General features: G+C 46.1%; 1 protein-coding gene and 1 long non-coding RNA gene across 3 annotated transcripts in view; one reads left to right on the forward strand and one right to left on the reverse strand.

The window, feature by feature from the left end:
• Positions 1-15,296, reverse strand: part of DNAH8 (dynein axonemal heavy chain 8) — a 13,985,216-nt gene that overhangs the window by 11,017,931 nt on the left and 2,951,989 nt on the right. The gene's annotated exons all lie outside the window — the stretch shown is intronic.
• Positions 6,196-8,311, forward strand: LOC146813766 (uncharacterized). 2 transcript variants are annotated; one of them, XR_014962436.1, is made up of 5 exons: positions 6,196-6,344; positions 6,634-6,718; positions 7,094-7,192; positions 7,295-7,375; positions 7,795-8,311. It is a non-coding gene; the product is annotated as an uncharacterized LOC146813766 (long non-coding RNA). The 2 variants fall into 2 exon arrangements; XR_014962437.1 differs by lacking the exon at positions 7,295-7,375.

Genomic DNA, 15,296 nt, shown 5'->3' on the forward strand with positions numbered 1-15,296 from the left:
ACCATTAGTGGAACACCGCGCCGTGCCTTTAAATGTCCCTGTTTACTCGGCAGTTCATAGTCTCCTCCTTTGAACTGCACGATGATTCGTCCAGTGACCGTGGATCGCTCATCAGACTATATTTAAACCACCAGCTTTTCCCGCGTTTTCCATCCCCAAGTCCCCTGCGGGCGTTCGCGGAGTACCATTTGCAGCCGATCGATGCACTGACATCCACTATCCTGGCCTTTTGGTGAGTCTATTCAACGAACCTTTGCTTCCAAGAATGGCCCTCCTTTTATAGTACGTGAACTTTAATGCAGTCCCCTGTTTCTTTCGAGTATCCGAATCGGTTATACATACTGTTTTTACTATCAGATTGTTCCTCTATCAGGGAAGTTCAAAATACTGTGCCTGGTAAATTCGAGAGACCTGCTCCTTGCACGGGGGTCGTTGCTGGTGGCCTCCTTCACTTACCGCTAGCTTGTTGGTGTTTCCCAGGCCCGCTACGCTGTGTGCACCCTGCCATCGCCGCCATATCACCTCGCGGCTTGGAAGCGGGGAAAACTACAGCCCCCAGCGGCCCTAGCGCCCCTTGACGCTATCTACGCGCCCGGAGGCGCTCAAAAGCCCGCTGTTCCCTCCGCGTCGCGGGACGCGCGCGGGCGGGAGCCGGGCTAAGCCCGGGCTAAGCCCGGGCAAAGGGCGGGCCGTCTGTGGCCGGCAGAGGCTGGGCTGGGCCACGGACTGTTTACCTCCGACTCGGACTATAGTTCACGTGAGCTCTCCCAGTATTGTGGACTCTCTCTGATATGGTGTAAGATATCTATTATTAAATATTGCCCTGTACATTTCATAGCTTGGTCCCTTACAGTAGCCTCAGTAACCCCTTTCTGGTATATTGTTGTTGTTGTATTGCCAATAATTTATTATTGATTATGTCTAACGGTAAACATGCTAAACCGGTAGCTGGAACTGGTCTTATGGACAACTACCTAGTCAAAGTGGTCAATAAAATTAATAATGACCGAAGAGTATCCCTTGGCAAGGGGGGTCTCCCTGCCCTTTCTGATATTACCCCTAACCCTGAGGTTGTTAGTCCACCTGAGGACACAATCAGTGTGAGTACCTGTCCGGTTTTAACGGCCGTAGCTCAGGTTCATTCAGAGTACTTGGTGGATCCTCTGGATACGTCCACAATAGATTTAGAGGAAGCTCCCCCTAGTCCTAGACCGGTGAGAGCTTGTAGGAAACAATTTAACAAAAGGGGGGGAAGCACACTAAAAAAAGATCGGAAGCCCTACAACAAGCTCCTAATACTTCTGTTCGTGGAACTGCATTACAGGAAGGTAATAGCTCAGCCTGCATTAATCTATTACCAGACCAATTTGCATTATTAGTAGCTACGCTCGAGGCTAAATTTGAAGCCAAGTTAGCCGAGCACACTCAATCTTTATTGCTTCAACTAAATACAGCTAACTTGGAGGTTAAGAGGCTTGGTGACCTTATAGCGAATATTGTGCCTGGTAGTGGTAAAACTAAGGCTTTAGACACGGGTATTGTTGGTGTCTCTGATGGCACATTATGTGACTCTCCCCAGTGACCCACCAAGTCCCTTGTTATACCGGTAATTGTCCCCCCTGACCCTTTACTATCTAGTGGTTTAGTTAACCAATCTTCTATGGGTCAAGGTGGCATTTCAACCCCTAGGTTTGGAACAAATATCGGTTATACCAACCTTCCCCCAGAGTGTGCGCCATTTATAGTCGTTTTGACAAATGTGCCTACCTTAGAAAATCAGCATGCCGAGCCTCGTGACGAAACACATGAGTCCCTAAAAAATAAAACTGTGTCCTGGCTCAATAGAAGATGTGGTTTACCTATACATTTTGCAGATCACATTTTATCCACTAGAAGGACTAAGTGGGTCGGGCCACCCCGAAAAGGCTGTAGTGGGGACTGTGTTATAATTAATTTTAGATATCCCCAACATGTTAATACAGTCCTGCTACGTGCAGCATCTTTGGTGGGCGACGCCAACAGTGTTGGTGTGCGACCACTGGGCTATTTTTATATGCACTTACTTAGATCCCCTATTCGTGCGAGACCAAGACCACTCTTATTCATGAAATCTCAGACGCCTGTAGCCCCTCAAGGGTTTAACGCGGCTAATCTTGGTGAATACGGCTGTAACATCACTACCCATAATAGATTTGGGGCACTTTCAGGTCTGGAGGCCTGTGATTGACGGGAGGTTCCTGAGACGCAGGGGAGTGCGAGTCCGGTTGTTTTGGACCCCAGAGAAACTATCAATCCTATAATGAATTATGGAAATTTAAAATCTAATTTTGATAGCACTGTAATTGATCCTGGGGAAATAATAAAAATGTTACGCTGGAACATTGCGGGCTTACGGACCAAAAAGACTGATAATGGTTGGCTCAGTTTATTAAATCAATACGATATTATAGCCCTACAAGAGACTTGGGACAAGGATTGTGATTTTTGGATGGATGGTTTCACCTCCTATTTCGTGCCTGCACAGAGCTCTATAGCAGGAAGAGACAGGGGTGGTCTCATGTTTCTGATCTCAGTAAATATCATGGGAAGTGTTAAGAAGATTGTATGTACCTCCCATAATTGCCTTGTACTGGAAGTTAGCCTGTCAAATAATACCAAGCTTATTCTAATTAATTGTTATAATTCACAGCAAGAAGAGTCGCCTAATGAGCACATCCACTGGCTGTCAAAATTTTTAGAATCCTATAAGGACAATCAAACCACTTTTTGTTATTACATCCTGATGGGTGATTTTAATGTACATCTCTGTAAATTAAATTGCCATTACAGAGACAAGGATGGCCCACAATTCACAAACCCTCAACATTTTGAACATAGTTCGAGGGGGGTAGCCTTGGAGTCCCTTTTGTCTAATAATGATTTGTATGAAGTAGGGTTCTCGGACAAGAATACCCGTGTCCCCACTTATGCTGCTAGAGATAGTGAATCTATAATTGATTTTATATTTGTATCTGCAGGGCTTTTAAGGTATGTTTTTTTTTATAATGCCCTACGTTCTTGTTTTAGTGATCATAATCCGGTGGTATTGTTTTTAGCTAAAGTCTTCCCCCTTATGGACAAATCAGCCTTGACACCCGCGTTGGTTACCGTGAAAGTTAAAGACCAAGGGAGGAGATTAAAATGGAGTAGGGTAATCCCTGAAGACTTTTTTAATTTAATCACCCTAAAGGTTGGCCCACACTTAAGCACTTGCGCCGACCCATCCTCTTATGGCAGGGATGTAATATTGGCTTTTGAAGCTATTTGCTTACAAGTGGCTAACGAACTCACCACAAAAGGCAGAGTTGTTAAAAGTAAATCTGCCTGTGGTTGGTTCAATCATAGTTGTACCTTAGCCCTAAATCAACTTAAAAAAGCCCTTAATGATAAACCTAGAAACAAAGGGCTAGTCACACAGCTAAGGAAAGAGTATTCGCAAGTAACACAGGCACGGAAAAGGGAAATCAAAGAAGATGCATGGGTAGCCCTAATGGATAATGCCATTCTGAAAGATAGCTCCAAATTTTGGGAAATTATTAATTCCCCTCTGCTATCCGGTTCCCAGAATTCTGTGCTAGAATTGAATATCTCTGAGGAGGACTGGTTAGGTCATTTTGAAATAATATATGGGAGTAACCTCGTAATGGATGCTTTTACGATACCAATTTCCAGTTCGTCCCTCCCCCCTATTAATTTCACCTTAGAAGAGGTGGAGAAAGCCATCGAGGGTACGGCCGGGCGTAAGGCGCCTGGCCCAGACGGGGTGCCTTCGGATATGTACAAGGCTAACCCTAGGTACTGGGCCAAAATTTTGTTAAATGTTTTTAACTCAGCGATTGTAACAGTCCCCCTGAAGTCGTGGTCCCATTCGATTATAATCCCAGTGTTTAAGAAGGGCCAAAGGGGTGACCCTAGATGTTATAGGCCCATATCCCTGCTGGATTCCTCGTTTAAAATCTTAGGAAAGATTATTCTGGCTAGGATAACAAATTGGGCCACAGAGAAAGGTGTAATTTCCAACGCACAGTATGGTTTTAGACCGGGGGAGGGGTACAGAGGATCAATGTCTTCATTTACACTTAATCATCGCAAAGTACACAAAAGCTGCAGGGGGTTCGCTTTTTTTAGGCTTCATGGACCTGTCCACGGCTTTTGACCTGGATAACAGGTCTAAGCTGTGGTCAAAACTTCTGGAATTGGGTCTGGATAGGCCCCTTGTGTATTTTTGGGCAGAACTACATAAAGACTTGAAAGCCTCAATAAGGATGTCTCAGGAGGGGAAATGTACTGCCAGATTTAAATCTGGTAGAGGGGTACGTCAGGGTTGTATCCTTGCCCCTATGTTATTTACATTATACATAAATTCCCTTGAAGATAGTTTGCTAGCTGCATCTCTTGATATTCCACGGATAGATAGTACTCCCATACCCGTACTTCTCTATGCGGATGACACAGTTTTATTGGCCAGACACCGCTTGGTGTGCAAAGACTATTGAATTCCTTTGGGGATTTTATGAAATCCTTGGACCTTGTGGTTAACAACGGTAAATCCCACACTATGGCACTGGGTAAGGGAAAAAACAATCATAAAACGTTTTATTGTAATGGAAATGTTATTTCTAGAGTGAAAGTATTCACTTATTTGGGAGTCGTTTTCGACGATAAGGGTACCTGGGCATCTCAACTAGCTACTAAGGTGAATGCGGTACGTAGCTCCTCAGCTGCAATTTTGGGCTTTGCGAAAAGGCTGGGAGGGAAACCCTGTGAGGCCATTATAAAAATATATCAAGCAAAATCTGTCTCAATAGCTAGGTACGGGGCCGCAATTTGGGGGTACACTAACCCTGAACCCATTCAAACAGAAGAGAATACATTTTTACGCGCTCTTCTTGGTCTTCCCCAATCCACAGCGACACACTCGGTCCACCTTGAACTGGGGTTAGGATATATTTCTGACATTATAAAAATTGCTCCAATTCTGTTATGGATTAGAACCTGGCTGAACCCGGACCTTACGCTGAATCATAGTATCTTGAAAGATTGCACTAAATTAGACAAATTGAAAGAAATCCAGTAGCTGTCCTATATTAATTTGATTTCTAAGGAAATAGGACGCCCGAGCTTTTTACCAATCCTGAAGGTTAATGTAAAGCAGATCTATCGTGGGTTAAAACATATTATATTAAGCACTGCGAGGTTGAGCGTGAATCTCAAGAGCTCTGTAAATCTACAGTAAGGGCTCACCTCTTGCTTAATCTATCTATGGCTATGCACCCGTATCTGTCAACAGTCACGAATTTTTATCATAGATGGCTTTTGACTAAACTCCGTTTTAATCAGATCCACTTAGTATTAAGTGTTCCACAGGGTTGGTTTAGGCCGGATGATGGGGTCCCTTGTAAATGTGACGATTTTTCTGCCCAAGATACAATGCATTTTATGTTTTTTTGCCCTTTGTATTGTGAAGCTAGGAAAAAGTTTATTTTCCCTATTCTGAGAGAGGAAGCTTTCGTACAAGTTAAACCCGCATTATTGTTTTTACAATTAACCCCTTGCATGCCTGCCCCTTTCCCCGCCCAGTGCCGCGCTTTGTATTAGCGGGCGGAGTTCATGACGAGCTGGACTCGTCATGGGCACAGCGCCACCGCAGCCCATGACGAGTCCAGCTCGTCATGGGCACTGAAGGGGTTAATGGAATCCCCTAGAACTATGTTTTGTGTAGCCAGCTTCCTCGTTGCTTCCATCAGGTCAAGGAGGATTAGACTGGCTGCATTGGAGGAAATTAATTAGTTTTTACAAATCTGATTCACCGTGTAATTTATTTTTTTAACCATGAAAATGTTGGGCTGTTTTTAATTTGTTTAATCATGTATTGTACACTTTTTTGATTTTAAATTATCGAATAAAGTGGTTTTTGATTGATTGATTGATTGACTACAATCTACGATCCAGCATTTTTAGCTTATAGCACTTTCACACCTTTTATGATTGATTTTTAAAAATATTCAGGGAAGTCTTGTTGTTCCACATCCCTGGGGCTTGTTATATCCCGATGTTTAACTTCTATCTTTATGTTGTCACCATTAGTGGAACACCGCGCCTTTAAATGTCCCTGTTTACTCGGCAGTTCATAGTCTCCTCCTTTGAACTGCACGATGATCGTCCAGTGACCGTGGATCGCTCATCAGACTATATTTAAACCACCGGCTTTTCCCGCGTTTTCCATCCCCAAGTCCCCTGCGGGCGTTCGCGGAGTACCATTTGCAGCCGATCGATGCACTGACATCCACTATCCTGGCCTCTTGGTGAGTCTATTAAACGAACCTTTGCTTCCTAGAATGGCCCTCCTTTTATAGTACGTGAACTTTAATGCAGTCCCCTGTTTCTTTCGAGTATCCGAATCGGTTATACATACTGTTTTTACTATCAGATTGTTCCTCTATCACTTCAACATCCAAGATCAAGAATTACACACCACCGTTGAATACTAGGTAGCCTCATTTATTATTTTTCGGTCTCCATGGTCTTAACGGGTTGAATGTTAAATTTTTGTAATTTCCTTCTGATTTAGCCTTTAATCCTTATGTCCTGTAGGCACCAGCTGGTTCGACATTTTTCTTTAACAGCCTTGCCTCACGTCGATTCCTTACCGGGAAGGCAGTTCCCTGCTCAATTTCAGGTAGTTCACTATGTTTCTTATTTATCTTTATTTATCTTTAATCAGCTATTCGAACACTTCACCATCTGTATATTAGCGTCCATGCAGCGATTAGCTTTTGCATTTTGAATTTTGATATATATGGATCAGCTTTTTCTAGTGTCCATAGTATCGGCGCAATGTCGCCTGTATACCTTTAATCCTGCTATAAATAGCTCAGCCAGCACTAGGATTCTTTAAAATGTGGGTGTGTTTTCATGAGTGACCCCATATTCGATATAGAAACTATTTCCGAACAACTTTTTTGTCCATTTCATCATGAAAACATGTATTAAAACCTACCTGTTTAGGCCCTCAGTATATTCGAGTTTGATCTATTCTTGTTTCCTTTCTCAGGTTGACGACGCCACCTGGTGGATGAAGCCTGAATTCTATTTCATCAGTTATTTTGAAAATTTCTGTCTCCGATTGCCCTTTGTAATCATTTCTATACAGGTAAGCAACTAAAAGGCTATTCATTTCCCCATGTCTATACATCACCAGATAGCATTTCTATTTAGGCTGACGCATAGATTGGCTTCTTTCCATCTACTGTAGATCTTTCCATGAAACTTTTTACTCCGCTTTAACTCTCCCAGCAGACGAATATATTATGTTCGGTCTTCCTTTTTTCGCCAGGCAAGTAATCGATATATAGTCATTGTTCCACCAGATCTTCAGATGAAGAGAAATTGACTATTATGATATTCTAATTGTAGTTATTGCCCCTATTTAGATTGACCTTGAAATATGTGCTGTCTTTGTTAATCTTATTTGTCCTTCTTATTTTAATTATTATGCACTGGTGGTGGATCAAATTCTTTATTTCACCCTATTTCATTATCCCCCTGCATCTCCTTTGTACGTTATTAATTAATGTGTGCTTAATTACTTTAATAGACATTATTGTTTCTTTATCATTCTTCTCTCACTAGCTAGACCATGTGCCATGTCAATATACTTCAATATGCAACTTATATGTGAGTAAAACTGGTAAAAGATTATTTTTCTGAAAAACAAGAATTCTTTTTAATATATATTCTCTCACTACTTTATAGACCCCCATGGACTCCTGCTCTGATTTCAGTTACGCCCTGAAGAAGGTGACGCCCCAATTTTGGGGGTAGCAACACCGAAACGCGCGTTAGCGTGTCTCTGGGAAATAAAAGCCCCTGTTCCCTATGCATTTCATTGTTTGAATCAAGTATTGTATATCCACATTGATTTGATCACAACTTCTTTTACCCATTTATTCTAGCTTTTTTGTAACCTTTGATGTCAGTATACACCAATGGTGGATCATGAACCAGAAATCTAATTGATTGACGAAATGACATATATAGATATACTTTAACAAAAAGTTTCTGTTACGTTTTATCTGTATAGGGAATGGCTACCAACTTTGGGTATCATGTTTGATTGTTAAATGTGTTTTCACAGTCAGAATGGGTTTTGTTAGTATATGAATGAATGGTATGTAAGGTAGTCCATGGGAATTTTCATTTTCGAGGGTTAGTGCCATTTTGTTGTATATATTTTATGATGATAGCAAAACCAAAATAAAATGTTTTGTTTAAACAACTATCCTTTTTTCCTTGGCTTGAGCACATGGTATAGCTGGAGCATTATATTAGATGACATAATTGCGTTTTCTTGAAAACAGACAGGTAGTGCAGACTTGTTTTTTTGATACTCTTGCAGTGGATTCTGGGTAGGAAACCTTTGGTTGTACACACAAGTGACACCTACCTGGACTCCCTCGGGTGTCTAGTTTTCTGAAATGTGTGGGTTTGCTAGGTTTCCCTAGGTGGCTGCAAAACCCGGAATAATAAACACATGTGACTACCCCCCAACAAAAAAAACCAGATTGTTTTGGGATAGGTAATTTGGTTGTCTCCACAATACTTTTTGGGCCATTTCATGTCACGGGCACTAGGCCTACCCACACAATTGAGGTACCATTTTTATCAGAAGACGTTGGGAAATGCAGGGTGGGTACTCGCAGATTCCAGAACTTCCATCACAGTAATGTGAGGAAAATGTGTTTTTTTTTTTTTTTGTTGTTTTTTTTTTAACTAAGTTTGAGGTTTTCAAGGGATTCTGGCTAAAAGAGCCTCGTGAGAGCCAGACAAGTCACCCCATGCTAGATTCCCCAGCATGTCTATTTTTCATCAATGCATAGGTCTGCTAGGTTCCTTTAGGTGCCGGCAGAGCTAGGGTTTAAAATCTACAGCTAGGAAATTTGTAAAAAAAGGGTCAGTTTTCACTAAGAATGTGGTTTCTCCATGTTGCATTTTGGGCCGTTTCCTGTAGTGGCCATTAAGTCTCCCTACACAAGTGAGGTACCATTTTTATTGGAAGACGTTTGGGAACGCGGTGTGGGTGGAATTTTGTGGATACACAGATTCCAGAACCTTCCATCACAGAAATTTGAGGAAAATGTTTTTTTTTTTTTTTTTTTTTTTACAAAGTTTGAGCTTTACAAGGGATTCTAGGTATTCGAACCTGGTGAAAGCCATACATGTCATCCCATCCTGTAGTCCCCTGCATGTCTAGTTTTAAAAAATGTATAGATTTGCTAGGTTTACCAAGGTGCCGGCAGAGCTAGGGTTCAAAATCGACAGATAGGCACATTGCAAGAAAAGGGTCAGTTTTTACTGTAAAAAGTGGTATGTCCACATTGTGTTTTGGGCCGTTTCCTTTCGCGGGCACTAGATCTACCCACACAAGTGAGGTTTCCTTTTTATTGGGAAACTTGGAGAAACACAGAATTGTAGAGCAACTGTTATTACAGATTGACTTTTGATGCATTTCTGCCTTCAAATGTAAGACAATGTTGTGTAAAAAAGGTCACTTTGAAAAATGTCCTATAATTCACATGCTAGCATGGGTTTCCACAATTTGGGAGCTGTGCAAATACCTACCGTTTCTAAACTCTATATTTTGTTCCCATTTCAGAAATACATAGGTGTCTTTCGATTTTTCACTATTTATATTTTCCCATATGAATTGCTGTATACCCAGTTCACAATAAAAAAAACCAGTGCAAGATGCTGCTCAGTAATTGGTTCAGGGTTCCTCTGGTTCTTGGTGAACAAGTCAAATATATACCCACAACCAGAAGGGTCCAGCGGATGTAAAGGTATAGAGTTATTAAAAATCTGTCATACTTAGAAGAACTTGCAGTTGAAAACGTTGGCACAAATGGCTGTTTTCAACTCCTTTTCAGTTTTACGCATTTCAACTGTTAGTTTCTATAAGAAAACCTTGAAGGATCTACAAAAATGACCCCTTGTTGAATTTAAAATCTTGTCCACCTTTCAGCAATGTATGGCTTTCCAGGATCCATTATTGCTTTCATACCCATTTTTACCATTAACTGGAAGGAGGTTGAAATCACAAAAAATAGCAAATAGGCTATGTCCCAGTAAAATGCCAAAACTGTGTAAAAAATGTTGGTTTTCTGACCAAATACTGAAAGTCGCCGAAAGCTGGCAAGATGGTGATTTAGAGCACCCCAAACCCCTTGTTGATACCATTTGCAGGTACAAAAAACCAACTCTTTCATCTGCAGCACTTTTTTTTTTTCCCCATTTTTCCCCCAAAAAATGAAATGTTGCTGTATTTTGGCTAATTTCTGGGTCCCCTCCAGGAGAATCAACAAACACTGGGTACCTTTTAAAATCTCCATGATGTTGAAAGAAAAGGACTCAAATTTGGCGTGGATACTTTATGTGGTCAAAGATTATAGTGGGGCGAGCCTAAGATGGCGGCGGAGTGAGACGCATTTTCCTGTCTCTCTGGCACTGCCTGACTTTGGCTATGATTATCTGGCCCCCTGATGCCCATCTGAGCCTGCCGTGGTGCTCCGCTGTGTGTGCGCGGCTTGCCCTGTAATTTTGGTGAGGAACGGCAATTTGTGGGTTCAGCGGGACCATCCGGCTCGACCTTGCTGCGGCCCGGCGGCCTTGCTGGATCGGGTCGCCTGCCGCGATCGGCGGCTTGGAGAGGCATTGGCAGCAGCAGGGGCGTCCAGAGGCGTTGTGATGGCGGTGGCAGCGTAGACTGGGGCTCGCCTCTTGGTTGGCCCGGAGTTGGTGCGGGGACGGCGGTGAGGCCCGCTCCGAGGCTGCCATTTCCATTTCTGGAGGACCCGGCCCGGTGACTTGCAGCCTCTCGGCGCGGGTCCCCGCAACTTGATGCCTCGGCGGACAGCGGAGTCCTTGCGGCGACTTGGCGGTGAGTGCGGCCCGGTACAGCGGCGCTGCTGAGAGGGGGAGTGCTCGCTGCAGGGTGAAGATTCTCGGTCCGCGCTTCGGCGGATGGTGGGCTGCGTGCCTGTGGAGCGTGCGTGGGGCCTATCTGCAGGGACTCTCAGAGTGCTGCTGAGGGGGACGGTCCGTGTCCCCCCTTTTTGTGTGGCCACATTGGGACACTGGCTGAGATTGTGAGTTCACCCCCCCCCCCCCCTGCCTGGACATTTGCTGGGCCTGGTGGTGGCTTTGGGCCTGGGAGGCCGGCGTTGTTGGCTTCCGGGGGCCTGCTCTCGGCCCGTGAGTCGGCGGGCGGCGCCTTCCTGCGTGCAGAGAGGTGCAAGAGGCCATAGGAGTCTCCTGGGGCCTGCAGTGCAAGGGTGTCCTGCATGGGGGCAGCGCGCTCTGGCCTGCGGTTGCGGGGGAACAGCTGTCCTCGTGGAGGTGGTGCTCGGGCCGTGTGTCCACGGTCGGTGTGGTGGTGGTGGCCCTGATGTGTGCTGGGGAGCGGGCTTCGGAGGTGGCATAGCGCTGCCCCCTTCCTCCTGGTTTCCAGGCTCTACTGGACTGGTGACTCCGTGAGCGCTTCACTTGACCGCCATGTCGTCCACCAAACCTAGGCGAGATAAGACCCTAAAGGACGCCTTGCAGAAATCAACAGGCCCGTTCATCTTAATCGGGCCCACACTCACCGCAGTCTGAGGATAGTGACCAGCCGGCCACTAAGGCATTTATGCTTGACTTATTCTCAGCCATTATGGAAGATATTCTGGAGCTTCGCTCCCAGCTCTCCTCCGATCTCCGAGAGGTGCGGCGCGACGTGGACGCCCTTGGGGAGCGCGTTGCTACTGTGGAGGAGCACGATCTGCAGAGAGAGGACTATCTGCATCAGCTCCAGCAGGATGTCATTCGCCTCACAGAGCAAAACCTTGATCTGCAAACCCACGTCGAGGACCTGAAAAACAGTTCTCGACGGAATAATATCAGAATACGGGCTGTGCCATGGAAAGGAGAAGGGGACGACCTCCGAGTATGTTCTCCAGCTCTTTCGGCAGATCTCGGGGGAGGGGGAAGAGTGGGAAATTCAGATGGATCGCGTGCACTGTGTTGGCTTGCCGAGGGGTGCTAAAGCTCCCCCGTCGGACATTCTGGTGTGCGTGCACGATTTCCAGCTTAAGGAGCAAATCCTTCGGAAGGCCCGGGATCTCAACCCTGTGCAGTTTCGGGGGCATCAGCCAACACTCTTTCAGGACTTAGCTGCTTCCACCCTGGTTAAGCGTAGGGAGTTTAAGCCCATCACTAGTCACCTCCGTGAGAAAGGCATCCCTTGTTCGTGGGGTCACCCGTTTCGTCTAATCTTCAAATACCAGGGCAAAATCCTATAGCGCCGTACTTTGGATGCGGCTTACGAAGTCCTGGGTTTGGACCGGCCCTCTTCTCCATCTGGGATGGCTGGCGCACCCCCTGAGGGGGTTGGGAAATCCCATCCGTCTTCGAGGCCCGACGTGTTCACTAGTCTCATGGAGAGGGAGGCGGCTGTCACATCAGTGGCACAGGTGACAGACAACAGCGTTCCATGAGCTACGCGTGGCTGGCATCAGGTGGGCTCTTTCTCTCGGCGCCGGAGAGAGGACCTTGATTGAGCGTTCTTACCATCAACTGCCCCTTGGGGGTTGGATGTTTATCGCCTTCAGTGAGCGGTGTAATTTTCCATGGTGCCATGTTCCCCTCACTTACCTGGCAGATAATGACCAAGGGAGTACGTCTTTAGCAGCTGTCTGGGAGGCCCTAAAGCTGGTAGTGCGGGGAGAATTCATAGTGCTGACTGCCGCGTTTTGCGTAAGGCTAAATGAGCAGAGCTGGAGAAGGAGGTGGGAGCTTTAGAGTCTGTCCACAAAAGAACGGGTGCTCCTAGGGTGTGGAGGGAGCCTGAAACGCAGCGGCGCATGCTGAAGCACTTAGACCTCAATAGGGCCGAGCATGCACTTCTGCGATTGTGCCATAAATTTTACCTGTGTGGGGATAAAGGGGGGCGGCTGTTAGCCCATAGCTTGCGCGCGCACACAGCGGACAGCGATTCAGTCCATTAGGGACTCCCAAGCGGTTGAGCATACCACTGACGCCCTTATTGTGGATTCTTTCCGCCCATTTCTATCAGCGCTTGTATAGCAGGGAGGGGTCAGGACCAGTGGGGAGGGAGGAATATCTTGCATCCTGCCACATTACGCCGCTGTTTGCATCCTAGGCCGACGTGTTGGAGTCCGCTATTCGCATTGAGGAAGTCACATCTGCGATAGCCCGTCTCAAGATAGCCAAATCGCCTGGGCCGGATGGCTTTTCCGCTCTGTTTTTAAAACCTTTTGCGTTGAGCTGGCTCCGCTTTTAATGCATCTTTTCAACTCTTTTCTGGATACTGGGGAAGTAACACCCTCCATGTCAGAGGCCGCGATTAGTCATCCTTAAGCCCGGGAAGGATCCGAGGGATTGTGGCTCGTATCGGCCAATTCCCCTCTTAAATATAGACGCAAAGTTGTTTGTGAGTATCCTGGTGGCGCGTCTTAGTCCCCCTGATGGATGGTATCATGGAACCAGATCAATCAGGCTTTATTCCTACACGTCAGGGGGGTGGCAACACCAAGCGCATTCTTCATCTCATAGACCTGGTTCATCGATCGCGGGCTCAGGCTTATCTGCTTTCCTTCGACGCCAAGAAGGCCTTTGATCGATTGCATTGGGGCAACCTGTTTGCTGTTTTGCGGATCTTTGGGTTCGGTGAGAATTTTATACGCTGGGTGCAATGTCTTTACGCAGCCCTTAAGGCATCGGTGAGAGTGAATGGGTGTAGGTCTTCCCTCTTCCCCATCTCCAGGGGGACGAGGCAGGGGTGCCCTCTGTCCCCGCTACTATTCGCGCTCTATATGGAGCCCTTTGCCCAGAGCATACACTCGAATCCGGATATAGGGGGAATCAAGTTTGACGCCGACATACACAATTAATCTGTATGCGGACGATGTTATTCTTTCACTTACCCATCCTCACACCACCCTGAGGTACTTGGCGAGGGAGTTCCATGATTTTGGAACAGTGGCAGGTTTTAAAGTGTATTTTTCAAAATCACAGATTCTTAATCTCTCTATCCCTGAGGAAGAGGTGCGCGACCTGCAGCGTGACTTTGACTTCCAGTGGGTGCATTCTGACAGTCCCTATCTGGGTATCCGGTTGACCTCTTCCATTGCTAAAACTGTCACCCTCAATTACAACCTGTTGGTGGATCGAACTACCAAGTCGCTATCCGACTGGTCTCGCCTTAATCTGGCTTGGTATGGGAGACTCCGGCGATAAAAATGACTGTGCTCCCACGTGTCCCTTATTTGTTTCAGATGCTCCCTGCACAGCCTCCACTGGGTATTCTCCGGAAATTGCAGGGGCTGCTTAATAAGTTTTTGTGGAATAATAAGAGACCGAGGCTCGCATTATCCCTTGTTACATCGCCGAAGGACGCGGGGGGCTGGGCTTTCCGCTCTTGGGTGCCTATTACCAAGCATCTTGTCTGCGCTATATCCCGGAGAGGAATAGACCGCTGTCCAGCAAACACTGGAACTTTATGGTTCAGACGGTCGCTGGGTGTAATATATGGTGTGAACTCTGGCTTCCACGGAAGAATAGGGCATGGGGCCTTTATTCGGCGCCAGTGACTTCCCTGACTCTCAAAGCGTGAGATCAGTTGGCTGGCCCTAGGGGTTGGACCACGTTTCCATCCCCTATTACCCCTGTCGTGGACAACCCTGACTTTCTGCCGGGATGTGCGTCTCCTGTCTTTCAGCGATGGAGGGAGGAGGGGTGTAAGAGTGGGCTCCCTCTTTGATTTAGATGGCATGATCCCCTTCGCCCAACTGCACAAAGACTATTTTGACTTGCCGAAGTCTGACACCTTCCATTACTCGCAGTTGGCGCACTGGGTGACCCAACCCTCTAATTTCGCTTTGTCGCGTTCCCTGACCACTTTTGAGCGCTGGTTGGTTTTTAAAAAAGATGACCGGAAACTCATATCGGAATTGTACGCAATGATAATGGCTCGTCCTAAGCAGCAGCGGTCGAAGGTGCAGGTTAGGTGGGAGACTGAGTTGGGGCACCCTCTGATGCGCAAGGAATGGGAGCGTATTTTCTACCGAGCCCATCACACAGCGTCTGACACGGCGGGCGCGGAATCTGCTTATAAGGTGGCGGCATATTGGTACTATACTCCAGCGCGTATTCAGTCTTGGGACAACACTTAGTCAGGCCTCTGCTGGCGGGGTTGTGGTCAT

Source organism: Triturus cristatus, chromosome 6, assembly GCF_964204655.1.
Source record: "Triturus cristatus chromosome 6, aTriCri1.1, whole genome shotgun sequence".
Lineage (NCBI taxonomy): Eukaryota > Metazoa > Chordata > Amphibia > Caudata > Salamandridae > Triturus > Triturus cristatus.